The sequence below is a fragment of the Chlorocebus sabaeus genome, chromosome X, assembly GCF_047675955.1.
Source record: "Chlorocebus sabaeus isolate Y175 chromosome X, mChlSab1.0.hap1, whole genome shotgun sequence".
NCBI classification, from domain to species: domain Eukaryota; kingdom Metazoa; phylum Chordata; class Mammalia; order Primates; family Cercopithecidae; genus Chlorocebus; species Chlorocebus sabaeus.
The window spans coordinates 111,922,705-111,950,693 of record NC_132933.1 but is presented as its reverse complement, the minus strand read 5'-3'; the positions used below and the strand labels follow the sequence as shown (position 1 = coordinate 111,950,693).

Below are 27,989 nucleotides of genomic sequence, written 5' to 3'. Positions count from 1 at the left end.
CTGTTCTGTGTACATTTCAGGTTAATACATTTAATGGCTAGTGTACATTTCAGGTTAATAGAGAACTACATTTTGGATTTTAAAAAGGCAACCATAATTATATTTTGGCTTTTAGTCTAGATGCTTAACATAGTTAAGGCAACAGTTCAAGTTGTTGCCTTTTAAGTGAAGGTAGTTAAAATTTAAGAACAATCATCACAATTTCTTGCAACCTACATACACTGTTTGATGCTTACATGGAATGAAACTGGTGTTCTTAATTGGCATGTTACACACACACACACACACACAGAGTTTTTTGAAAAATCAAAGGCAATCATTCTAAAGGTACTATGGTAGCATGTTAAAAATGCAAATATCCTATAGAACTAAAGTAATATGAACAGCACTACTCATTACCTAGGAGAAAGGTGACTAGTTTTCACACAAAGTTATACCTGTATCAGTCATCCTAATCACAATGGCTTAAAAAAGCATCAGATTTCCGGCAGAGAAACTATTCTAGGAAAGTCAGTAAATCTCTTGAAACTTTCACATCTGTAAAACCAGGATAAGGCTACAACTATTTTGTAATCTGAACAAGGTATCAGATGAAATAGTAAGATTCCCAATCATAATGTAAGATAGAAGGCCAGGCAAGGTGGCTCACGCCTGTAATCCCAACACTTTGGAAGGCCGAGGCGGGTGGATCACGAGGTCAGGAGTTCGAGACCAGCCTGACCAACATGGTGAAATCCCGTCCCTACCGAAAATACAGAAATTAGCCAGGCGTGGTGGTGCAGGCCTGTAATCCCAGCTACTCAGGAGGCTGAGGCAGGAGAATCACTTGAACCCGGGAGGCAGAGGTTGCAGTGAGCTGAGCTCGTGCCACTGGCACTCTGGCCTGGGCGACAGAGCAAGACTCCATCTCAAAAAAGAAAAAAAAAAAGATAGAAAGGTCCTCATGCAGCATATGCTCGCTGGCTCTGGGAAAGCTACATGTGCATAATACCGAAGTTGCCAAAGAAGGAAACTGGAGACGTTCAGCTACATTTCCATGGTGCCGTGAATTTTAAACCTCAGGAATGGTGTGGTCCGTTAGGCTTTTCATAATGCTTAGTGCCATCCGCTTAATAATATGTTCAAAGATAAAAGCAAGTATGATTGTAATAGTAACTACAGTCCCAGATGTTGACAATATGTCTGCAATTTGAGAGTCCTTCAATCCAATGACATTCTGTCCATTGATTTCACAGATTTTATGTTCTGTGAGAAGACCATTTCTGGCTGCGGATCTATCTTTCACTATGGATGTTATTTTTCAATTTTTAAAGATAAAACCAACATGTCCAGTGCTATCCTTATGCATGGTAATCGTCCATTCGAAGGGCCTGTCACGAATGGTCATGGTAATCTTCTCTTCTCTCCAAAAGCCTGTTTGAACACCTTGTGCGCTTTATCAGAGCTTCACCCTGCACAGTTTTCACTATTAATCTGGAGCACTTGGTCCCCAAATCTCAGACCAACCAATGAGGCTGGAAAATTAGTCTGGACTAGCTGAACAAATATACTATTATCTATTGATTTAAGCCTGAGTCCAATTTTTCCATTTTGATCCTTACACAAAATGACTTCACAAATCCTTTGCTTAATTTCTGCTCTATGAATTCCAACGTCATTACCAGTTACAGGAGCCACCATATAGTTCATACTGGAACTTCTTGCTACCAGCTGCCCCTGAATTGGTGCACCAGAAACCATGGCCACATTTACACATATTTCTTCTTCATTTAAACTCAGGCCCATGTATTAAGAGAGCTCCGGATATAGTTTGGGATAGAGACTTCCATCTCGTGAGATGGAAGCAGAAGCTTCTGACAAAATTGCTGGATTGGCAGAGTTTGCAGAAAAAGTATTTTGAGCCCCAATTACTTTGTCTACCTTCAAGTCTTCAAGAGATGGATAGAGAGACATTTTTGCAGGGCTCTTCTAGCCCACAAGGACCCACTCACTGCCACTGCCTCTGGTCACTGGCACCACTTCTCTATGATGACTTCTTAATTCCAAGAGTGTTTGTCAACTCTCTCGAATTTTCTACATAGATGACCATGCCATCTGTGAACAGACAACTTTATTTCTTCCTTCTCAATCTGTATATCTTGCCGGGTGCGGTGGCTCAAGCCTGTAATCCCAGCACTTTGGGAGGCCGAGACGGGCGGATCACGAGGTCAGGAGATCGAGACCATCCTGGCTAACACAGTGAAACCCCGTCTCTACTAAAAATACAAAAAACCAGCCGGGCATGGTGGCCGGCGCCTGTAGTCCCAGCTACTCCCGAGGCTGAGGCAGGAGAATGGCGTAAACCCGGGAGGCGGAGCTTGCAGTGAGCTGAGATCCGGCCACTGTACTCCAGCCTGGGTGACAGAGTGAGTCTCCGTCTCAAAACAAACAAACAAACAAAAAAAATCTGTATATCTTTTACTTTTTTTTTTCTTGTCTTATTGCATTAGCTACGACTGCCATTACAACGTTGAAAAGGAGTGGTAAGAGGGGACATTCTTGCCTTTTTCCTAATCTTACTGGGAAACCTTCGAGTTTCTCACCAGAGGTGGCTTATTCTAATGGATTGGCTCATGAGATTGTGGGGATTGGCAAGTCTGAAATCTGAATTCAGGTGAGAGTTAATGTTGCAGCCTTGAGAATTCCTCCTCCTTCGTTGAACCTCAGTCATTGTTTTTAAGGCTTTCAACTGATTAGATGAGGCCCACCTACATTATAGAGGTAGCTTGCTTTATTCAAACTCTAGTGATTTAAATGTTAGTCACATCTAAAAACATATCTTTACAATAACATCTAGACTAGTGTTTGAGCAAACGACTTGGCACCATAACCTGGCCAAGTTGATACACAAAATTAACCATCACAATATATAAACAGATTATAGGGATTTTTAAATTTACTTTTCACACAAGCAGAATCATACTATATGCTTTTCTGTGGAACTTGCCTATTATCTTACAATAATATGTCATATTATTGATAAAATGATATCTCATACTTATCTCTCCAGGTCAATCCTTATAGCTATTACTCTTTCTTTTAAATAGTTGGGTAATAAAAAGGAATGAGATCATGTCCTTTGCAGGGACATGGATAGAGCTGGAAGCTATTACTCTCAGCACACTAATACAGGAACAGAAATCCAAACATCACATGTTCTCACTTATAAGTGGGAGCTGAACAATGAGAACACATGGACACAGGGAGGGCAACAATACACACTGGGGCCTGTCTTGGGGGCGGGAGGAGGGAGAGCATCAGGATAAACAGCTAATGCATGTGGGACTTAATACCTAGGTAATGGGCTGATAGGTGCAGCAAACCACCATGGCACATGTTTACCTATGTAACAAACCTGAACGTCCTACCCATGTATCCTGGAACTTAAAATAAAATAAAATAAAATTTAAAAATAAATAAATAAATAGTTGTATAATATCCAACCATTTGCCCGTTTTTGGTGGGGAGATTATTTCCAGTTACGACCAATGCAAAAAACATCTTTACACATATATATTTATGTATTGGTACAAGTATTTCTACAGGTTACAGTCCCAAAAGTGGGATTACTGTGTCAAAGAACATGTGCATCTTTCATTTTAATAGATCCTACCAAATTACTTTCTTAAAATGCTATAGCAATTCTCCAACAGAAATTAAAGAAAGTACAAACTTCCCCACATCACTGTCAAAATTAGTTCTAAATTCTGCCTTATGCATGAAAAATGTTATCCTATTATTTGTGTGTGTGCTTTTTAAAATTTTTTAATTGTCATAACACAAAATTAACCATCTTAACCATTTTTAAGTGTACAGTTCAGCAGTGTTAAATACATTTACAGTGTTATGCAACCAATCTCCAGAACCCTTTTTAATCTTGCAAAGTTGAAACTCTCCATCCCTTAAATAATAACTCTCCATTCCCCACCCCCCTTGGCCCTTGGCAACCACCATTCTACTTTCTGCCTCTACAAATTTGACTACTCTGGGTACCCCATATAGATGGAACCATACAATATTTATCTTTTTGTGACTAGCTTCTTTCATGTAGCATGTCTTCAATGTTCATCCATGTCATAGCATGAGTCAGACTTTACTTTCTTTTTAAGGCTAAATAATATTCCATTGTGTGTCTATATCATATTTTTTTTACTCATTAATTTGTCAGTGGACATTTGGGTTGCTTCCACCTTTTGGCTATCATGACTAACGCTGCTATAAACACGGGTGTACAAATATATTTTTGAGACTCTGCTTTCAATCGTTTTGAGTATATATACCCAGAGGTAGAATTGCTGGATCATATGTAATTCTATTTTTTATTTTTTGAGGAACCTCCATACTGTTTTCCATAGCAGCTGTGCCATTTTGCATTCCCACCAACAGTGCACAAGGGATTTCTACATATTCTTGCCAACACTTGTTATCTTCTGGTTTTTTTTATAGTAGCCATCTGTTGCGTTCTTTTCTGGTTTTTTTTTTGTAGTAGTCATCCTTCTGTTATTATTTTAACATACAAATATTCACATATTTATAATCACATGTTTTATATATCAGCTATCTGCATTTTCTGTTCTAAGAATCACCTGTTTATAATTTATAGTCTTCACCTTTTTTCTGTTGGGTTGTCTTTTTCTTATCAATATATAGAAGCACTGTGTGTTGGGTTGGCATCAAAATTGCCATTTCTTTTGGTCAAAAACAGTTGACTATCAGCAATTTTATACAGTTCAACTTAATATTATGAATATTGATATTAACTATAATATTGTAGATATTAATCCTTTATCTGTCATTAATTGCAACTATTTTCTCACAGCTTCTTAGTTGTCCTTTGACTTTTCATGGTGTTTTGTGCAACTGAAAAATTTTAATTGTCGTATTGTCAATCTGCTTTTTTTCTTTTATGTTTTCTGAGTTTCTTGTGTTATTTAAGAAGGTCTCCCTAACTAAATATTACATAAATATTCTCCTAACTTTTTTTACTTTACCTTTGTATCTTCTGTAATTAAAGATGAATTAAATAAGAGTTTATGTTTGCATTTTTCATGTGCTAGGTAATTATTCTAGCATCATTTATTAAATAAGCCATTACTGAATTGAAATGCCACCTTTATTATACACTGTTTTAAGTTCTGATAAAATCAATTTCTTTCTTCTCTATTCTATTTCACTGATCTATTCTCCAATGTCCTACTTTTTTTATTACACTAGCTTTATAGAGAGTTTTAATATCCATTAGGGCAAGATACTAGTAAGTTATTACTGGTCTTGTTTTTCAAAGCTTTATTGGAGATTATTATAGAGTTGAGTTATTGTTCCTCACACAAATCTACAGAGATCCCTAGTTAACAGTTAAATCTCTTACGCATGTTAATATCTCCCTCAGCTCAAGAAGCCAGCTGGGTTCAAGTTTCAACCAATACTTGAGAGCCTCTTTCTTATGTTCACCTTGGGAGGCCAGTACCCAGAGCTTCAGCGAGGGGATGAAGAGGAGAAGGAGGAAGAGGTGAGTTTCTCCAGAAGCCCTCAGCATAGGCCTATGGCTGGTCATAATTGTACCCCACTGTCCCCAGGATGGACCTCCCAGGTAGGTGGGGTAGTCAAGGAAGGTTGAAGTCCTGTTTCAAAGTTTTGGTTCGGAATGGCCTTTTTCTCTTTTTTTTTTTTAGATAGAGTCTCGCTCTGTCACCCGGGCTAGAGTACAGTGGCACAATCTCCACTCACTGCAACCTTTGCCTCCCAGCTTCAAGCAATTCTCCTGCCTCAGCCTCCCAAGTAACTGGGACTACAGGCGCATGCCACCACACCCAGCTAGTTTTTGTATTTTTAGTAGAGATGGGGTTTCCACCATGTTGGCCAGGCTGGTTTCAAACTCCTGACCTCAAGCGATCTGCCCACCTCAGCCTTCCAAAGTGCTGGGATTACAGGCGTGAGCCACCATGACTGGCCCTCATTCTCAACAAATATCTAAATGACCCCAAAGTATAAATACCAACTCCTCTACCTGCCAGTCCTCAACATCAATTAGTAAATGAAACACATGGAAGCTCCAATGCAGCCGTGGGATCTCCCAGCAAGTGGTAAGGACACAGTGAGAGCCCAGTAGGGGCAAGCCAACTGGACAGCATCCCAGAGCACCTACCTCTGCAGGATGCCAGATCATCATGGAAATAAATCAAACACGCCATAGTAGTTAACTCAGGTTTCCACACAAACTCCTCACATAACTAGGAAAACGTACATGGTTCTACTCTCACTGAAGCAAGGGCTCCTTGAGCAGAAATTTCAAATCCATCTTCGGTGGCCTTGCCTTTCTCATCATTTTTGTGATTTGTGCCTGCAATGTGTACTGTGCTTCTACTAGCCATACTACTCAGAGTTACTGATTACAATTAGTTCCAATTCTTTTTAAAAATAGAGTTATAAAAATTTTAAAGTAGGCCGGGTGTGGGGGCTCATGCCTGTAATCCCAGTACTTTGGAAAGCCAAGGCAGGTGGATCACCTGAAGTCAGGAGTTTGAAACCAGCCTAGCCAACATGATGAAACACTGTCTCAACTAAAAATACAAAAGAATTAGCCGGGCGTGGTGGCACACACCTGTAATCCCAGCTACTTGGGAGTCTGGGGCAGGAAAATCACTTGAACCTGGGAGGTGGAGATTGCAGTGAGCTGAGATCGCACCATTGCACTCCAGCCTGGGCGACAAGAGTGAAACCCCGTCTCAAAAAAAAAAAAAAAAAAAAAAAAGAAATTTAAAGCACAATATAAACTTGGTTGTAAAAGCAACCTTTAGGCAGTAAAACTGGATACAGAGTAAAAAGAAAGTCTCTCATCCGCTCCAGCCCCCCAGCCTTCCTTTATTTGTATTTATTTTTATTTTTTATTTTTGTAGAGACAGGGTCTCACTATATTGCCCAGGCTTGTCTTGAACTCCTTGCCGCAAGTGATCATCCTGCTTCAGCCTCCCAAGGTGCAGGGATTACAGGTATGAGCCACCGCGCCCAGCCTCCCAATCTTCCTTTAACCTCCCTCATGTCTTACATGGAGAGATAATTCCAGTAAAGCAGCTACAAGAACCCAGTGTCTTTAGGTTTCTGATTAAAAATTCACATCCTAGTTTATTAAATTGCACATTGGTTAACTTTTATCTTTAAAGGAAAGGCCTTCTACTGCAGCAGATCCTACACTGCAGGCTAGGAATAAAGAGAAACTGAGCTGGCCAGTGGGAGAGGGCCAAAGGCCAGCTGGAGCATGGAGGTGGAGTGCGCACAGGGACCCCAGATAGGCCAATGGCCTAGGTGAAGTCCTCATAGACACAGGGCTTGTGTGTCCTCACTTCTGGTAGCCACGGGGAACCTGAGGGAGCCAGGTGAGGCTGTGGATGATCCAGTGGACCGGCAATGCTGAGGGTGTGTAGCAGCCCACTTGTAGAGGCAACTAGTCATTCAAGGCATGGCAGGGGAGAAGAAACAGGGCTGGCATGGCCAGGCACGGTGGCTCACACCTGTAAGCCCAACATTTTGGGAGGCCAAGGTGGGCAGGTCACTTGAGGCCAGGAATTTGAGACCAGCCTGGCCGACATGGTAAAACTCCATCTCCACTAAAAATACAAAAATTAGCCAGGCGTGGTGGCAGGCACCTGTACTCCCAGCTACTCGGGAGGCTGAGGCAGGAGAATCGCTTGAAACCGGGAGGCAGACGTTGCAGTGAGCAGAAATTGTGCCACTGCATTCCAGCCTGGACGACAGAATGAGACTCCACCAAAAAAAAGAGAAAAGAAGATAAAAGAAGAAAAGAAAAGAAAAAGAAAAAGAAAGAAGGCTGGCAGAACAGGTATGGGAAGGTAGCCCCCTGCCTAGAGACTGGGGCTCAGAGCAGGCATCCTCTTTTGTGAACGACACTGCCTTTTGTGGGCACTGGAGATGAACAGAGAGCCCACAACCCAGGCAGAAGAGGACCAGGACCAGGACTCTACCTCCTGCTAGAAATACTCAGGAAGAGGCCACCCCAACCCCCAACCTCCACCTTCAACCCCACCAGAAGTGCTGATAGCAACCAACCTGGACAAAGAACTGCAGCAGAGTATTTGCAAACTCACATGGTGGACCACATGGCTTCCTTTGACCCCTCCAGACCCACCCCACCCTTCTCTACCCACTCTGTGCTCCTAGAGGCAGGCCTGGATGAACTCCATCAAACGGTTCCTGTGCCCTCTGCCCTCCAGTTGACTTTGGCCACCAGCAGGAGGTGGGAAACCGAGAGGAGAGAGGTCAGAATATTTATTTCCCCCAAATACCTCCTTGAGAGCTGACTGGCTGTGTCCTGGACCAAAAACCACAGCTCCTGTCAAGAGGCCATCTTCACAGGATTTTCTCTCTCCAGTTTCCAGTGATTGCTTCCTCCTTCTGCTCCTTCTGGCCTGTGGTTTCCCCATACCCTGATATTCCTTTGTAAATAGTCTCTTTATTAAACTCTTCTCAATTTACCCAATCTGAGAGCGCCATCTGTTTCCTGCCAGGACCTGGAATGATACAGATGGCTTGTCTGACAGGACCTATTGATGGAGAGTCCAATAACCCCTTATTATTCTAGGCAGAGGTGGGGCAGCCTGCATTTAGCTGGAGGTTACTAAAGGTGCATGAAATGAAACCAGGAACTTGAGCTCTTTGGGGATGGGGACTGTCTTACTGGCTTTGCAACACCAGCACTATGGCAAAGTCTGTCTTTTAATAGGGGGCCTTCTAAGAGCAGATTTCCTCTCTCCAGTTCAGGAGCGCTTTTCTGTCTTAAAAGGGTCTCCTTCTCAAATGGTGATGTCCCTGAGAGGTTTTGCTTTGAATTATTTTCTGCTAAGATCAAAACAATCAGTGAGTGGCCGGGTGCAGTGGCTCATGACTGTAATCCTAGTACTTTGGGAGGCCGAGGTGGGAGGATCACTTGAGGCCAGGAATTCGAGACCAGGCTGTTCAACATGGCGAGACCTTGTCCCTACAAAAACATAAGAAATTAACCAGGCTTGATGGTATTTATATTTAAGTATATAGATATAGATAAATAGATAACTTGACAAGGACTGGAAGACACATGAAAATATGTTGGGGCATTGGGGTTACAGAATAATTTTTTTTCATTAAATTGTCAATTTTATGAAGTTATTCTTATGATACACGAAAATAGAGGAAAAAACAAAACAAGTATGTATATGAAATTGGGCAAAATACTCTCTTATCAGCCTCCTTTCCCTCATCTATATACTAGGAGGATAAAGAGTCTCTTCCATTCCAGTCCTTTCCAGGTTATACAAAATGTGATTCTAAACTCTTAAAATGAGTCATATGTGGATAGAGAATGAGGCAGAAAAAAAGACACAGGAGTTTTGATTATTTTAACATGTCCACAAAAATCAAGAAATAGGAATAATTGTTTTTGTTCCCACTGGGGGCTGTGATAAGTGAAGTTCTGTCTGTCTAGCTTACTTTCTCAATCCCTCCTCTGGGTCACTTGAAGATCCCCTCCCTGACTCCACATGACTATGAAGGGTAGGTCAATCAATATCCTTTCCCGCCTTTGACATTTAGTGGTCAGAAGACTAAACCAGAGCCAATCAGATTCTTCTCTGAAATTGATGCATGGACAGGTGGACAAAGAAGGTCCCTTTCTTCTGGGGCTGCCAAATCTTTCTGCCTGTGACTTGGGTGACCTTAGACAAATCATTTAACTTCTTTGAGCCTCAATTTTCTCACCTTAAATGAGGTTAATAATACAATCTATTTCATAGGCATTTGTAAGAATCAAATGATCTGAATCATGAGAAAGGTTATTATAACTTTAATGTGTTTTATCATGTTATTAATAAATGTATTGTTATTAAACATAAATAAAATTATATGATAAATTAATTCATTGCAAGGTGTTGGTCAATGACATCTTCAGACATCAAATCTCTCAGGGATATTTACGTGTTTTAAAGGGGTCCATTAGATAAAGCACAAAGATGGAAAGCACTAATCCATACTGTCAGGAATTAGGATAGTGGTTAACTTTGCAGGGGTGGGAGGCTTGTGATCAGAGGGAACATAAGGAAGCTTCTGCAAGGCATTGGTTGTGTTGGGTGTATTGTTGGTAAAGCTTCATTGTCCTGTATGCTTAAGATGTGTGCCCTTTTCCATATGTATGGTATGATTTAATAACAAATCTTTAAAACTTAGAAATTTCTGCTTCCAGGAAGATAGAGTAGGCATACTTTTCCTTACTCCTCCTACTAAGTACAGTGAAAAACTGGACATTATATATGAAATAAACATAAGAAGACTTTGAAAGGAGGCACTTTCTTTGAAAGGAGGAGACTTTGAAGAAGATGGCACTTGGAAATATCAATAAGTGCAGACTAAAAAAGGCCTGACAAAAACTGCTCTTTTTGGCCAAAGGGCCAAGAAAGGAACAACACAAGAAAAGAGAAAACTTTTAGACTGAAACTGCTCTGCTCTGACTAAACACCACAGAAAAAAAAGAAGAAAAATGTAGCCCCATCCTCATTCATACCAGCCGAGGCCAAGCGGGGAGCCTAGAATTCCACTTGCCAGGCTATAGTAATGTGCCCTAATCCACCTACTGGGATATCTTCAGAGAAGGCCAAATACAGAGCCAGTACTTTTATCCCTGCTGAGTAGTGATGAGGAAACCACATAGGCAACCTGTACTTCCAGCCTGCATCCTTGCTGCTTGGGCAGTATCAGAAGAAGCATAGTAGAGAGTCAGAACTTTTACCATTGCTCTGCAGTATTGATGCCATCCTCTGCCTTAGGTGTCAGTGGAGGCCTAGTGAGGAGCCAGAACTCCCACCCCACACAGCAATAATAAAGAACACCCCTCAAGATGTCAACAGAGGCTGAATAGACTTTCTATGCTGACCTGGCAGTAATGAGGGGACACCCCACCCCCTTCCCTTGCCAATGCAGTGTCCAAAAAGCCAGCTAAAACATCAGGTTTAAATAAGATACAGAGTCATAACATAATACCCAAAATGTCCAAGTTTCAATCAAAAACCACTCATTACACTAGAAACAAGGAAAATCTCAAACTGAATGAACAAAGATAATCTTTAGATGCCAACACTGAGATGAAACATGAGATAAAATTTTCTGGCACAAATTTTAAAGCAGCCATCATAAAAATAATGCAATGACCAATTACAAGCACACTTGACACAAACAAAATATAGAATAAATAAATAAATAAACAGCGCCTCAGGAACAGGTAGGACTTTAACAAAAGATCTAGCATTGGTATTACTGAAGACCCAAAAGGAGAGGATAAAGAGGGTAGGGCTAAGAAAGTATTCAAAGAAATAATGCCTAAAACACCCCAAATTTGGCAAAAGACATAAACCTATAGATTCAAGAGGCTGAGTGAACTCCAAACAGAATAAACCCAAAGAAATTCAAACCAAGAAACATATAATCAAACTTCTATAAACTAAGGACAAGGAAAAAATTATGAAGGCATCAAAAGAGAAATGACATGGCAGGAGAAAAACAACAGAATAACAGGATTTCACATTAGGAAACAGAGTAGAAGGAAGTGGCACAATAACTTTCAAGTACTAAAAGAAAAAAATTGCCAACCTGCATTTCTTTTTTTTTCTTTTTTTTTTTTTGAGATGGAATCTCGCTCTGCCACCCAGTCTGGAGGGCAGTGGTGCAATCTCGGCTCACTGCAACCTCCGCCTCCTGGGTTCAAATGATTTTCCTGCCTCAACCTCCCGAGTAGCTAGGACTACAGGCGCCCGCCACCACACCTAGCTAATTTTTGTATTTTTAGTAGAGACGGGGGTTTCACCATGTTGGCCAGGCTGGTCTCAAACACCTGACCTCAAGTGATCTACCCACCTTGGCCTCCCAAAGTGCTGGGATTACAGGCGTGAGCCACCACGACCAGCCTCAACCTGCATTTCTATCTCCAGTGAAAATATCCTTCAGGAATGAAGGGGAAATCAAGATATTCTCAAATACAGGGAAACTAAGATAATTTGTTACCAGCAGCTCTACTCTAAATAATGGCTAAAGGAAGTTCATTAAACGAAAAGGAAATGATAAAAGAAGTAACCTTGGAGCATGAGAAAGGAAGAGAGAACATGATAAGCAAAAGATCTGGGTAAATACAATAGACTTTCCTTCTCCTCCTGGGTTTTATAAATCATATTTGACAATTTAAGCAAAAAATATAACACTGATATAGTTTTAAAAGGCTCTGGAAGAAATCTTCAAGGCAATTATATAAATGGGGGAGAATAAATAGATATAAAGGTAAGATTTCTATCCTTCACTCAAACTGGCAAAGTGATGACCCAAGTAGACTGTGATAGATATGTATGTATAATGTAATTCCTAGAGAAACCAATAAAAAAAAAATAAAGAGATATACTAAAGAACACTATAAATAAATCAATATGGAAGGCAGGAGAAAGAAAATAGAAAATGAAAAGGAGAAATAACAAACAGAAAACAAGAAATAAAGTAACAAATATGATTATATTTAATGTAAATTGTCTAAATATACTACTTTGGCAGAGTGGATCAAAAAGCATGACCCAGCTATATACTGTCTATAAGAAACTCATTTCAAATATAATGATAAAGGCAGATTGAAAGTAAAAGAATGGAAAAAGATATGTAATACAAGAATTAATCACGACAAAATAGGAATAGCTCTATTGTATCAGATAAAGTAGACTGGAAAGAACAGAAAGTTACCACAGACAGAAAAGGACATTATATAGTGATAAATGGGTCAGTACACCAAAAGGACATAGCACTCCTAAATGTGTTTGCACTAAGTAACAGCAGCAAAGTATGTGAATCAAGATCTGATAGAGCTGAAAGTAGAACTATGCAAATTCACAATTAGAGACGTCAACATCCCTCTCTCAACAACTGATAGTACCACTAGCCAGAAAATCAGCAAGGATATAGAAAAGCTCAACAATATCATCAACTAACAGGATCTAATCAACATTTATAGAGTACTCTACTCAACAACAGCAGAATATACCTCAAGAATTTAGAAAAATGGGTCCTGGTAGTGGTTATAAGAAAAAAAAAATTAGAAAAAGAAAAGCAAAATAAACCCAAAGCAAGCAGAAGGAGATGCATAATAAAGATAAGAGCAGAAATCAATGAAATTGAAAACAGCAAAACAACAGAGAAAATAGCTTGCTCTTTGAAATCATAAATAAAATTGACAAATCTCTATCAAGATTGACAAAGAAAGAAAGAAAGACAGAAAGAAAGAGAAAAGATATAAATTACCAATATCAGAAATGAAATAGGGGCTATCACTATAGACCCTGCAGACATCAAAAGGAAAGTAAGGGAATACTATGAACAACTCTACACATAAGTTTGACAACTTAGAGGAAATAGACCAATTAATCAAAAATAACAAACTAAAACAACTCACCCAATATGAAATATATAGTTTGAATCCCTATATATTGAGGAAATTGAATTTGTAATTTAACCCCCCGCCAAAAAAAAAAGAAATATCAGAAGATTCCACTGGAAAATTCTACCAAATTTAAAAGAATTAAACTAATTCTAAACAATCTGCTTTAGAAAATAGAAGAGGATGGAACACTTCTCAATTCATTTTATGAAGCTATTATCCTGGTAAGAAAACTAGACACAGACAGTACAAAAAAAAGATATTACAGACTAATTTTCCTCATGAATATGCATGCAAAATTTCTTAACTAAATATTAGCAAATAAAATTCAACAATATATAAAAATAATTATACAACATGATAAAGTAGACTTTATTCCTGGGGTGCAAGGCTGGTTCAATTTGCTAAAACTACTTAATAGAATTCACCATATTACTAAGCTAAAGAAGAAAACTCATGTGACCATATCAATTAATAAAGGAAAAGCATTTGGCAAAATTCAATACCCATTTATGATAATCAGAAAACTCTTAGCAAATTAGGACTAGAGGGGAAGTTTTTCAACTTGATAAAGAGCATCTACAAAAACCCTACAGTTAATTTAATACTTAATGATAAAAGACTGAATGCTGGCCAGGCATGGTGGTTCACGCCTGTAATCCCAGCACTTTGGGAGGCCAAGGCGGGTGGATCATGAGGTCAAGAGATTGAGACCATCCTGGCCAACACGGTGAAACCCTGTCTCTACTAAAAATACAAAAATTAGCTGGGCGTGATGGCACATGCCTGTAATCCCAACTACTCAGGAGGCTGAGGCAGAAGAATCACTTGAACCCAGGAGGCGGAGGTTGCAGTGAGCCAAGATTGCGCCACTGCATTCCAGCCTGGGCAACAGAGGGAGACGCCTTCAAAAAACAACAAAAACAACAAAAAATTGAATGCTTTCCCCTTAGGAAAGGGACGAAGCTGAAAGTGGCCACTCTCACTACTCATATTCAACATAGTACTGGAAGTTCTAGCCAGCACAATAAGACAAGAAAAAGGAATATAAGGCATACAGATTGGAAAGAATTATTTCAAACTGTCCCTATTTGTTGATGGCATGGTAGTATATGTAGAAAATCCCAAGGGATTTACAAACAAAACAAAACAAAACAAAAACCTACTAGAACTGATAAGTGATTTCAGCAAAGACAGTGTTCAAGAATAACATTAAAAATCAATTGTATTTTTATATACTGGCAATGAACATGTAAACATTTTCACAATTGAAAATAAAATATCATTTACAATAATTCAGAACAAAACATAACATTCTCCAAAGAAGATATATAGATGGCCAATAAGCACATGAAAAGATGCTCAATATCATTAATCATTTGGGAAATGCAAATCAAAACTACAATGATATAACACCTCGCACCTATTAGGGTGGTTACTACTTAAAAAAACAGAAAGTAGGGCTGGGTGCGGTGGCTCATGCCTGTAATCCCAGCACTTTGGGAGGCCAAGGTAGGTGGATTACCTGAGGTCAGGAGTTCGAGACCAGCCTGGCCAACATGGAAAAACCCCATCTCTACTAAAAATACAAAAATTAGTCGGACATGGTGGCATGCGCCTGTGGTCCCAGCTACACAGGAGGCAGAAGCAGGAGAATCACCTGAACCTGGGAGACGGAGGTTGCAGTGAGCTGAGATTGCGCCACTGCATTCCAGCCTGGGCAACAGAGGGAGACTCTGTCTCAAAAAACAAAAACAAACAAACAAACAGAAAGTAACAGGTGTTGGTAAGGATGTGGAGAAACTGGAACCCTTATACACTGTTGGTGGGAATATAAAATGATACAGTCACTGTGGAAAACAGCATGGCATTTTCTTTAAAAATAACAAATATAATTGTCATATGATTCAACAATTCCATTTCTGGGTATATACCCAGAAGAATTGAAAGCAGGGTCCTGAAGAGATATTTATATGCCCATGTTTATAGCAGCATTATTCACAAATGCTAAAATGTAGAAGCAATCCAAACGTCCATCAACAGATAGATGGGTAAGCAAAATGTGGTCTATCCATTACAATGGAATGTTATTTAGCCTTAAAAAGGAAGGAAATTCTGGCACATGCTACAACACAGACAAACCTTGAAGACATTATGCTAAGTGAAATAAACCAGTCATAAAAAGACAAATACTATATAATTCCACTTATATGAGGTACTTAGAATAGTCAAAATCATAGAAAAAGACAGATGGTAGCTGCCAGGGGCTGGGAGAGTGTTTAATAGGTATAGAGTTTCAGTTTTACATGATGAAAAGAATTATGGAGATGGAAGGTAATGATGCCTGCACAACATTGTGAATATATTTAATGCCACCGAACTGTACACTTAAAAATGGTAAAGCCCAGGTGCAGTGGCTCACGCCTGTAATCCCAACACTTTGGGAGGCTGAGGCAAGTAGATCACTTGAGTCCAAGAGTTTGAGACCAGCCTGGGCAACATGGCAAAACCCTGTCTCTACAAAAAAAATACAAAAATTAGCCACGCATGGTGGTGTGTGCCTGTGGTCCCAGCTCCTAGGTAGGCTGAGGTGGCAGGATAGCTTGAACCCAGGAGGTGGAGGTTGTATTGAGCAGTGATCATGCCACTGTACTCCAGCCTGGGTGACAGAGCAAGATCTTATCTCAGAAAAATAAAAGAAGGTTAAAATGATAAATTTTATGTATATTTAAACGTGATAAAAATGAAAAAACATATATAGGACTTGTACGGTGAAAACTACAAAAATGTTGATGAAAGAAATAAAAGATTTAAATATCTGGAGAAATATACTATGTTCACGGATTGGAAGATTCAACATAGTAAAGACGTCAGTTGATATACAGGTTTTATGCAAATACTATCAAAATCCCAGCAAGAATTTCTACAGATATACACAAGATTATTCTAAAATTTATGTGGAAAGGTAAAGAACTAGACTAGTGAAAACAATTTTTTTTTTTTGAGATGGAGTTTCGCTCTTGTTGCTCAGGCTGGAGTGCAATGGCGCAATCTCGGCTCACTGCAACCTCCACCTCCTGGGTTCAAGCGATTCTCCTGCCTCAGCCTCCCAAGAAGCTGGGATTACAGGCATGCGCCACCACCTCTGGCTAACTTTTTGTATTTAGTAGAGATGGGGTTCCACCATGTTGGCCAGGCTGGTCTCCAACTCCTGACCTCAGGTGATCCACCCACCCCAACCTCCCAAAGTGCTGGGATTACAGGCGTGAGCCACCATGCTCAGCCTCAATAAAAACAAAATTTAAAGAGGAATAAAGTGGGAGGAATTACTATACCCAATTTCAAGACTTATCATATAGCTACAGTAATTAGGACTGTGTGTTATTGGTGGAGGGAAAGACACATAGATCAATAGAATAGGACACAGAACCCATAAATAGACCCACGCAAGTATGGTGAAATGACCTTTGACAAAGGTGTACAACAGCTAAATGGAGAAAATAAAGATTTTTCAACAAATGATGTTGGAGCAATCGGACATCCATAGGCAGAAAAATGAACCTTGACCTAAATCTTACTCTTTATGAACAACAATTAACTCAAGTGGATCACCAACTTAAATGTAATACACGAAACTAGAAAACCTTTAGAAAATAATATAGGTGAAAATTGTGGGGGTTTAGGCAGAGGCAAAGGGATCTTAGACTTAACATCAAAAGCACAAGCCATAAGTGAAAAATTGATAAGTTGGACCTCATCAAAATTTAAAAATTTTCCTCTGGGAAAGATTCTGCTAAGAAGATGAAAAGACAAGCTACAAACTGGGAGAAAATACTTGTAAACCAATTATCCAGCAAAGGACTGGCATATGGAATCTGTAAAGAACTCTGAAAACTCAATAGTTAAAAAAAAAAAAAACCTGACTGGGCACAGTGGCTCACACCTGTAATCCTAGCACTTTGGGAGGCTAAGGTGGGAAAATCGCTTAAGGCCAGGAGTTCAAGGAGTTCAAGATCAGTCTGGGCAACATAGTGAAACCCTATCTCTACAAAAAAAATTTTTAAATAATCAGGTATGCTGGTGTGCACTGTAGTCCAGATACTCAGGAGGCAACGACAGGAGGATTGCTTGAGCCCAGAAGGTCAAAGCTACTGCACTCCAGCCTGGGTGACAGAATGAGACCCTGTTTCTAAAAAAAAAAAAAAAAAAAAAAAGAAAGAAAATGAAAGAAACAAAAGGCTATATACTGTATGATTCCATTTCTGTAACTTTCTTGACAAAATCACAGAAGTGGATAACAGATTAGTGGTCGCCAGGGATCAAGGTGAGATGGGAGAGGAGTGAGTGTAGCCATAGAAGGGCAACATGAGGGAATCCTTGTGATGACAGAAATGTTCTGTACCTGTATTGACAATGTAATGGTGTCAATATCCTCCTTGTTGTATTGTACTAAAGTTTTGCAAGATATTACCATTGGGGAAACTGGGTAAAGGATACATGGAAATGTCTCTATACTTTTTCTTACAACTGCATGTGAATTTATAATTATCTCAAAATAAAATGCTTAATTAATTTATTATTTTATTTATTTAGAGACAGAGGTTTGCTCTTGTTGCCCAGGCTGGAGTGCAGTGGTGCAATCTCAGCTCACCACAACCTGTCTCCTGGGTTCAAGCATTTCTCCTGCCTCAGCCTCCCAAGTAGCTGGGATTACAGGTGTTTGGCCATCATTTCCGGCCAAATTTTTTTTTTTTTTTTTGTATTTTCAGTAGAGACAGGTTTTCACCATGTTGGCCAGGCTGGTCTCAAACTGCTGATCTCAGGTGATCAACCTGCCTTAGCCTCCCAAAGTGCTGGGATTACAGGCATGATAAAATGCTTAATTTAAAAAGAAATGGGCCTGGCATGGTGGCTCACACATGTAATCCCAGGAGGAATATTTGAGCCTAGGAGGTCGAGGCTGTAGTGAGCCATGATCGTGCCACTGCACTGCAGCCTGGGCAATGGAGCAAGACTCTGTCTCCAAAAGTGAAACAATAAAATAAAATAGTAGAGAATATTCTGTCTTCCTCAGCGCTGCCTACAGAGGTGGCAGCCATCTCCTCCTTGGCATCACAGCTGCCCTCAGACCCCTTGTGAAACTCAAGATTGTCAAAAAGAGAACTAAGAAGTTCATCCTGTACCAGTCAGACTGATATGTCAAAATGAAGCCTAACTGGCAGAAACCCAGAGGTATTGACAATAGGGTTTGTAGAAGGTTTAAGGGCCAGATCTTGATGCCCAATGTTGGTTAGGGGAGCAACAAAAAAACAAAGCACGTGTTGCCCAGTGGTTTCCGGGAATTCCTGCTCCATGACATCGAGGAGCTGGAAGTGCTGGTGATGTGCAACAAATCTTACTGTGCTAAGATTGCTCACAGTGTTTCCTCCAAGAACTGCAAGGCCATCGTGGAAAGAGCAGCCCAGCTGGCCATCAGAGTCACCAACCTCAATGCCATACTGCACAGCAAAGAAAATGAATAGGCAGCTCATGTGCGTGTTTTGTGTTTAAAGAAAACCATAAAAACTGCCAAAAAAAAAAAAAAAAAGTAGAGAGGGCCTGGCGTGGCGGTTCAATCCTGTAATCCCAGCACTTTGGGAGGCCGAGGCAGGCGGATCACCTGAGGTCAGGAGTTTGAGATCAGTCTGGCCAATATGGTGAAATCTCATCTCTACTGAAAAACACAAAAATTAGCCAGGTGTGGTTACGGCACCTGTAATCCCAGGTATTTAGGAGACTGAGGCAGGAGAATCGCTTGAACCCGGGAGGCGGATGTTGCAGTGAGCCATGATTGCACCACTGCACTCCAGCCTGGGAGACAGAGTGAGACTCCGTCTCAAAAAAAAAAACTTTAAAAAAATAGTAAAGGGGCTCCTAAAGAGCAAAAAACCTATAAGACTAAGAGGAAAGGCATCTAATGGTGTGACTTCAGGCATGGTGCCAAGTCACTAGAAGAGGGAAAGAGATACACCCTTTGCCGCTTTCAAAGTCAATCCTGGCACCTAATATAGAGAGATGTTACTATTTACCTATGATTGATTTAAGGAAGATTCTTCCTCTATTACCCTCTGTAAAATTTGCAGTCATCATTGATAAAGACAAGACAAGAGTTTGACTCTTAGCCTCAAACATAAAGGACTTCAAAATCTTATTTGGTGCACTATTTGTGTGTTTATGTAATTTAACTGTAAGTGACTTAAATATTTTAAAAAATTATCACAATTTTGATCTGCACCAGAAAGAAATTTCCAGCTGAAAATAATCTGTTCCTATCCAGGTAAATTTTGAAAATATCTAAATTTTCTTAGTGAGTAAACATCCGTGGTCTCAGATGTGGTCATGGGATAATGGTTTCCCAATGACTCATAAAATACCTGTCTTGAGAAAATACCTCTAGCGTTACAAATAGGGTTGCAAATCTAAAAAGACAAATTTCATTAAGGCAGGAGATTTTTCTGGGCATGCTATGTAACTCCTGTTGTGGTGGTCTGGTGGGAAGGTTGGTGGAAAAATGGGGGCTGGAGGGAAGGAGATGGACAAGAGAGACCCTTAGAGAGAGACTCTTGAAACCAGTATCTGTTGAGAGACTCTTGAAACTAGTATCTGTTGTTGGTATCTCTAAGAAGTTTAGGAAATACACCTTAAGATGAGAAGAAATTGTACTAAAATGTAGTCATTCAGATTCTAAAGAGGACTGTGTGAGGACGAAAAAATCCAAGGGAAATACATTTTAAAGACATGATCATAGAGAGAGTGGCATTCATGGATCATTGTGAGCCCCCTTCAAGATTATGTATTCAGAGGCAGAAGAGAGGGAGGAGGGGCTAGGAAGTGACTGGTGTGGTTGGCGCTCATGGGCTTATTGTTGTCTACAGGTTCTGAATACTACCCTAGAAATGCTGACCACTCTTCATGGAATAGCTGAGACAGGAACACCTAGTGCCTGGGGTAGGCAGCTGACAGTCAACTGGTAAAATGATTTGGTCTTTAGAAGAGTATGGACATGTAGCCAGGTGCAGTGGCTCACACCTGTAATCCCAGCACATTGGGAGGCCGAGGCGGGCTGATCTCTTGAGGCCAGGAGTTCGAGACTAGCCTGACCAACACGGCGAAACCACACCTCTACTAAAAATATAAACATTAGCCAGGCATGGTGGCACACGCCTGTGATTCCAGCTACTCGGGAGGCAGAGGTTGCAGTGCAGTGAGCCAAGATGGTGCTACTGTGTTCCAGCCTGAAGCAAAAAGCAGGACTCCGTCTCAACAACAACAAAAAGAGTATGGATATGCAGCCGGCAACCAGGAAACTGAGGCAGAGTCTAGCCAAGAACCAAATAGGGGAAGTGCTGGTGCACACAAGGATGGGGAATGGCTTTTGTGGGCCCCTGAACCAGGGACAGTAGCCAGGTCATCTGGACTCCAGGCTGAAGCCAAGGGCCGAGCAAAGCTGGACTCAGGAACAAATGAAAGTGTGGTAGGCAGAATTCTAAGATGACTCCTGTGTTAGTCTGTTTTGTGTTGCTATAAAGGAATACCTGAGGCTGGGTAATTTACAAAGAAAAGAGATTTATTTTGGCTCACAGTTCTGCAGGCTGTATAAAAAGCACGGTGCCAGCATCTGCATCTGGTGAGGCCTCAGGAAGCTTCCACTCATGGCAAAAGGAGAAGAGGGAGCAGGTGTATCAAAAAGCAAGAAACAGAACAAGAGAAAGGGGAAGAGGTGCCTGACTCTTAAACAACCAGCTCTCATGTGAACTCATAGCTTGAGAACTCACTCATTACTGTGCAGAGGGTATCAAGTCATTCATGAGGGATCCTGTCCCCATGACCCAAACATCTCCCACTAGGCCCCACCTCCAACACTAGGGGGTCACTTTTTTTTTTTTTTTTTTGAGACGGAGTCTCACTCTGTCACCTAGGCTGGAGTGCAGTGGCACGATCTCAGCACTCACTGCAACCTCTGCCTCCCGGGTTCAAGCAATTCTCCTGCCTCAGTCTCCTGAGTAGCTGGGATTACAGGCGCCCACCACCACACATGGCTAATTTTTGTATTTTAAATAGAGATGGGGTTTTGCCACGTTGGTCAGGCTGGTCTCAAACTCCGAAACTCAGGTGATCCTCCTGCCTTGGCCTCCAAAAGTGCTGGGATTATAGGCGTGAGCCACCATGCCTGGCCTGGGGGTCGCATTTCAATATGAGATGTGGAGGGGACAAATATACAAACTATATCAACCCCCATATTCCTGCCCCTTAGCACACACACTCTGTATCATTCCCTCCCTTTGAGTATGGGTAGGATCTGTGGATATGATGGGATAATTTTACAGTATCTATCAAAATTACAGGAGCATATGATCTTGATCTTTGACCCAGTAAGTTCACTTCTAGGAATTTACTCCACAGATATATTAGCAGACATGGGAAATTATTTATGCATAATGTTTTCCATTTGAACATTCACCTACCTATTCATTCATTCAATACATGTATATTGTTAGCAATTTTAAAAGGTTGGAAACAACCTAAATATCGGTCAATAAGGATGATTAAATATATTACTGCACAATGGAATACCACATAGCTAGAACAAAATAAAGAACAAGGAAATTCTGTATGTATCAGTTTGGAAAGGTCTCCAATACCTTTTTAAGGGAAAAAAAGCATGATGTGGAATAGAGCATACATTGTATTAAAAGGAGGGGATTGGGGATGTATATTTATATTTGTTCATACCAGCATTAAAAAAATCTCTGGGCTGAGTCTGGTGGCTCATGCCTATAATCCCAGGACTTTGGGAGGCCGAGGCTGGTGGATTGCTTGAGTCCAGGGGTTCAAGACCAGCCTGGGCAATATGGTGAAACCCCATCTCTACTAAAAATACAAAAAAAAAATTAGCCAGGTGTGGTGGTGTGCACTTGTAGCCCCAGCTACTCAGAAGGCTGAAGTGGGAGAATCACCTGAGCCAAGGAGTTTGAGGCTGCAGTGAGCCAAGATCATGCCACTGTATTCCAGTCTGGGCAACCAGAGTGAGACCCTGTCTCAAAAACAAACAAAAAAAATCTCTGAAAGGTTATAGTCACTGGCTATTCGGGGAAGACGGGGACTGGGCAGATGGGGCAGGCCTTAGAGATGTTTCACTGTATATCTGGTTATACTCTTTATGTATGGATCATTTTGAACTGTCAGTTAAATAAAATGTTAAATGTATGTATTTTAAAATTAAAACATTTTAAGAGAGGTTTTGTCCCAATAGAGTTAGGGAGCCACAGGATCTTTGTAGCATTACCTTCTCAGTTTTTGGTTTGGTTTGGTTTGGTTTGGTTTGGTTTGTTTGCTATGTGAGACCAGGATGTCAGTATGGGAAAGAGGCTCTTTCTCCCCTCACCGCCCACCTCCATTTGGATTTTGCAGCCTGAGCACTGTCCTCTAATGGAGCCACCACTTACCTTTCCCACTCCAGCTCCCTAGGGAGAACTGAAGGGCTGCTTTCCCAGAAGCCACGAAGGCTCTCCAGCTGCACCCCCAGAGCCACTGCTGGCAGCTGAGATTCCCCTGGGAGGTGAGAATCTGTGAGGCTTCCTAACCACCAGGCCCCAACCATCTGGGAACACTTGAGTTCAAATAACCCAACGAGTCCTGTCCTGCAGGTCTCGAGCCCCTCAAACAGGGCTAAGATCCATCTGGAATGTATCAGCGCTAGTATCGGTACTAGTTGTTGACACATGGAATCCATTCTGATGGGCTGGTGCCTGTCCTCTACCAGTTGTTAAGTATTTTGGCTATCACTTCTGTCCTCTGTTGCCATGCCTTGCACTTCAACCCCTCCTACACTCCTCCCCTGGGCTTCCTCCCCTAGTCCTGCCTTTCGCAGTTGATTGCCTTTGGTATCAGACAGGGGCCCAGTAAGCAACAGATGGCACACCCAAATTGGGTAATTTGAGAAGGATGTAATAAGGGACTATTTAGGAAAGTGTGGGCAGGGTATAGGGAAACCACTAGGGAGAGGGCAGTACCCAGGGGAAGGGGGAGGGACCAGTAATAGAGAGGGATGGGTGGAGAAAGCTCTAGTGTGAGCTGAGACCCCTGGCTAGTTGCTGGAGGCAGACAGTTCACTATTATTCATCAGTGAGAAAACCCAGGAAATTAAAAACCCCAATCTCCCTCTCTTTCCTCCCTTCCATCTCCTATAGGTATCCCATTTTCTGAACCCAACAGAGGGCACAGGAGCCCACTGAACCATTGTATCCATAGAGGTCAGCCTCCCAGGCACAGAACATGGTGGGGAGGGTGGAGAGTGGATCTGGAGGGGCAAATGAAATATATTTAGCACCCTTCCCATAATATTTTAGAAAAACTTTATCATGAAAAAAATTCACATATTTTAAGAACAGAATAGTATAATGAACTCAAAATACCCACCATTCAGCTTCAACAATGATTATTTGAGAGCCAGTCATCTCATTTTATCCATATTCTCACTCACTCTTACCTCTTTATTATTTTGCAGCAAATGTTGGGCTTCACATCATTTCATCTGTCAATAATTCGTATGCATCTCTAAAAGATAAGGATTCTTTTTAAACCATAACACCATTAGCACAGCAAAAAAGCAAAAAATAATAATGATAAAACAAAAATAATTCCTTAATATTATCAAATGTCTAATCAATGTTAAATTTCCAATTGTCCAATAAATATTACATATAACTTTTTAAAAAACAATGTGTTTGCTTAAATCAAAACCTAAATAAGGGCAAATTCTTGCAATTGGTTCATACATCTTTTGAATCTCTTTTAAATACACAGAGTCCCCCTCTGTCTTTTTCTTTTTCTTGCAATTTATTGTTGAAGAAAAGAAAACATTTGTCCTGTAGCATTTCCCATGGTCTAGATTTTGTTGATTGTATTCCCATAGTCTAGGACAATCTGGTCCAACCCGCAGCCCATGGGCTGCATGCATCCCAGGACGGCTTTGAATGTGGCCCAACACAAATTCGTAAACTTTCTTAAAACATTATGAGATTTTTTGGCAAATTTTTTTTCTTTTTTAGCTCATCAGCTATCGTTAGTGTTAGTGTATTTTGTGTATGGCCCAAGACAATTCTTCTTCTTCCAGTGTGGCCCAGGGAAGCCAAAACACTGGATACCCCTGGTAGCATAGCATGCTCTTTCTTCTGTATTTCCTGTAAGTTTATATTTGGCTCTGGAGGCGGTATCAGATTCAGGTCCAATTTTTATGATTACTTCATAGATGATGGTGTGTTCTTCCTTCAGGATGCACCAAAAGTCTGGTTGACAATTTTTTGTGAGGTTAGCTGTCATGATGATTGATCTATAGTTTCATTAATTCATTTGAGGTTGCAAAGTGATGACATTCAGATTTATTATTTCTTCTTCATGTATTAACAACTATTTTGCATCTTGATGTTTGCTTTTCCAATTCCCAATACCTCATGGAACTCCCTCATGTCACCTGTTACTATCCTAATTCATCCTTTTTAATGGCTGTATAATATTCACATTGTGGATATACTATCATTTATTTAACCATTCTCCTATTGACAGCCTTTCACTTGGCATCCAGTTTTTTTACAACTACAAACAATACTGCAATAAAACGTCCTTTTATATATGTCCTTACTAGCACTTTCATTCCTATGGAATAGATTCCCAGGAGTGAGCTTGCTGAGTAAGCAGAATATTTTATTTGTGTATTCATCTATCTATCTATCTATCTATCTATCTATCTATCTATCTATCTAGTAGAGATGGTGTCTTTTGATATTTCCCAGGCTGGTCTTGAACTCCTGGGCTCAAGCCATCCTCCCACCTCAGCCACCCAAAGTGTTGAGATTACAAGCATGAGCCACTGTGTTTGACCCAGGATATTTTATTTATTTATTTATTTTTTATTTATTGTTGAGACGGAGTCTTGCTCTGTCACCCAGGCTGGAGTGCAGTGGTATGATCTCAGCTCACTGCAACCTCTGCCTCCCAGGTTCAAGTGAATCTCCTGCCTCAGCCTCCCAGCTAGCTGGGATTACAGGTGCCTTCCACCATGCCCAGCTAATTTTTGTATTTTTAGTAGAGACAAGGTTTCATCATGTTGGCCAGGCTGGTCTCAAACTCCTGACCTTAAGTGATCCAGCCGCCTCGGCCTTCCAAAGTGCTGGGATTACAGGCATGAACCACCACACCCAGCCCAGATTATTTTCTAAAATGGCTATAATACTTCAATTTCCATATGCAGTGTGCAAGGATACTCTTTAATCTATATCTCTTCCCACTATAAGTATGATAGCTTTTATAGCTCTTTTTTTTTTTTTTTTTTTTTTTGCCAGGTTTTAAGTACAAAATGAAGTCTCATTGCCTCAGTCTCTGGAGCCAGACTGTCTGGATTTAAACTCTGGCTCTGCCACAAACTGTGTACCTTGGACAAATTAACCTCTCAGCATCTCAGTTTCCTTATCTGTAAAATGGAGGTAATGATAATACTTGCCTCAACATTGTTGTAAGGGTTAAGTGAGTTAACAGATGTAAATTGTTTAGGACAATGCCTGACTCCTTGGAGTGTTTATCATTATTTTTCTGTCTATTTTAACTTCCTTTCTTCTGAAGTCTAGAGCTCATACTATATCACATCAATTCCTCCATTACCAGCGCCTCAGCATCCTGTGTCCCCTGTTCTTTTACTACTCCCACCTTTGCAAAGGCCACTCTCCTCTCCTCTTAGCTTGGCTACTAGATGCAGTCATGCAGACAATGCCATTAGGAATGCAAGCCTTCTCTCCTCAGTTAGGTCCTGAGCACTAATCAGAAATCAATCTGTGTCCCTGAGTCCATTTCCGCTCACCTCCCTAAAGCAGGTATTCTAAGCTGTCATCACATTTCCTGATCCCCTACCCCATTAGCCTTTTGGCAAACAACCTAGAATCCCTTACCTATAATCTGATAGGGAAAGACTCAGCAGACTGATTTGTTCAACATGAATTTCAGTATGTAGAGTCTGAAAAGATAAAAAGCCCTTTTGCAGCCAGGGTTTGGGATGGGATTTGGGTTCAGTCAATTAGAGGCACTCATACATTACAGTGCATCATACATGACCTCATAGAGGAAAACAAAATTATTTCAAATTGCTTTAAAATACAGTGTTTTGACTACACAAATCAAGTGGAAGATACCATAAGGACAAAACACTCTAAAAAAAATCTTAACCTGCTATCAGTAGCCTTAGTAATACTAGTATTGCCATTTATACACATGGCATAAGGCAAACTCAGAAGTATGTTAATGTTGTCAGGGATCAGAGTTTTCCACACAACATTAAAAAGTTGCCAGTACAAAACTAAATAAATTAAGCATAAACCCTTTAATCGCACATTTGAATTGGAAATATCAGTATGAATTTATGATTTAGTTTTTTTTTTTTTTTTAAATTGCATTTCTTAGCTTTCTACACTGAAAAGACTTAGATACAATAGTGACTCAGTGTCTAGTGAGCACACTGGTATCAAAATGTTGGCAAATAATTATCATTTTCCATCTAAAGGAAACAGAGCTTTTTGGAGAAATAGTTGATACTAGTCAAAGATGGAAAATGTACAAAATAAGTGAAGAAGCTACTAGTGACTACTGGGGTTGTGCTACAAGGACACAGACACCAACTTGTAAGTGCTCCTGCTGGTTTAAGATGAGATAATTTAAGCATCAAAATAAATAATTATTGCAACTGATTGATAAACATTATTTATTTATTTATTTATTTTCTGAGACAGAGTTTCAGTCTTGTTGCCCAGGCTGGAGCGCAATGGCGTGATCTCGGCTTACTGCAACCTTGGCCTCCCGATTTCAAGTGTTCTCCTGCCTCAGTCTCCCAAGTAGGTGGGATTATAGGCGCCTGTTACCACACCCAGCTAATTTTTGTATGTTTAGTACAGATGGGATTTTTTTTTTTTTTTTTTTGAGACGGAGTCTTGCGCTGTCGCCCAGGCTGGAGTGCAGTGGCCGGATCTCAGCTCACTGTAAGCTCCGCCTCCCGGGTTTACGCCATTCTCCTGCTTCAGCCTCCCGAGTAGCTGGGACTACAGGCGCCCGCCACCTCGCTCGGCTAGTTTTTTTTTGTATTTTTTAGTAGAGACGGGGTTTCACCGCGTTAGCCAGGATGGTCTCGATCTCCTGACCTCGTGATCCGCCCGTCTCGGCCTCCCAAAGTGCTGGGATTACAGGCTTGAGCCACCGCGCCCGGCCCAGATGGGGTTTCAACATGTTGACCGGGCTGGTCTCGGACTCCTGACCTCGTGATTCACCTGCCTCGGCCTCCCAAAATGTTGGGATTACAGGCGCGAGCCACCACACCTGGCCGATAAACATTAGTTCTTTTAACTTCACGAGTTCTTAATGATTCTTTAATAATGAAACAAAAAGTCAGAAAGCTCATTGGTCATCACTGGAGGTTGCTAGAGCA

The 27,989-nt window shown here is 40.7% G+C and overlaps 2 pseudogenes; one reads left to right on the top strand and one right to left on the bottom strand.

Moving 5' to 3' along the window:
* Positions 1 to 964: 964 nt before the first annotated feature.
* Positions 965 to 1,953, bottom strand: LOC103231822 (syntenin-1-like; annotated as a pseudogene).
* A 3,572-nt stretch (positions 1,954 to 5,525) lies between these two features.
* Positions 5,526 to 19,008, top strand: LOC119622016 (large ribosomal subunit protein eL32-like; annotated as a pseudogene).
* The last annotated feature ends 8,981 nt before the right edge of the window (positions 19,009 to 27,989 follow it).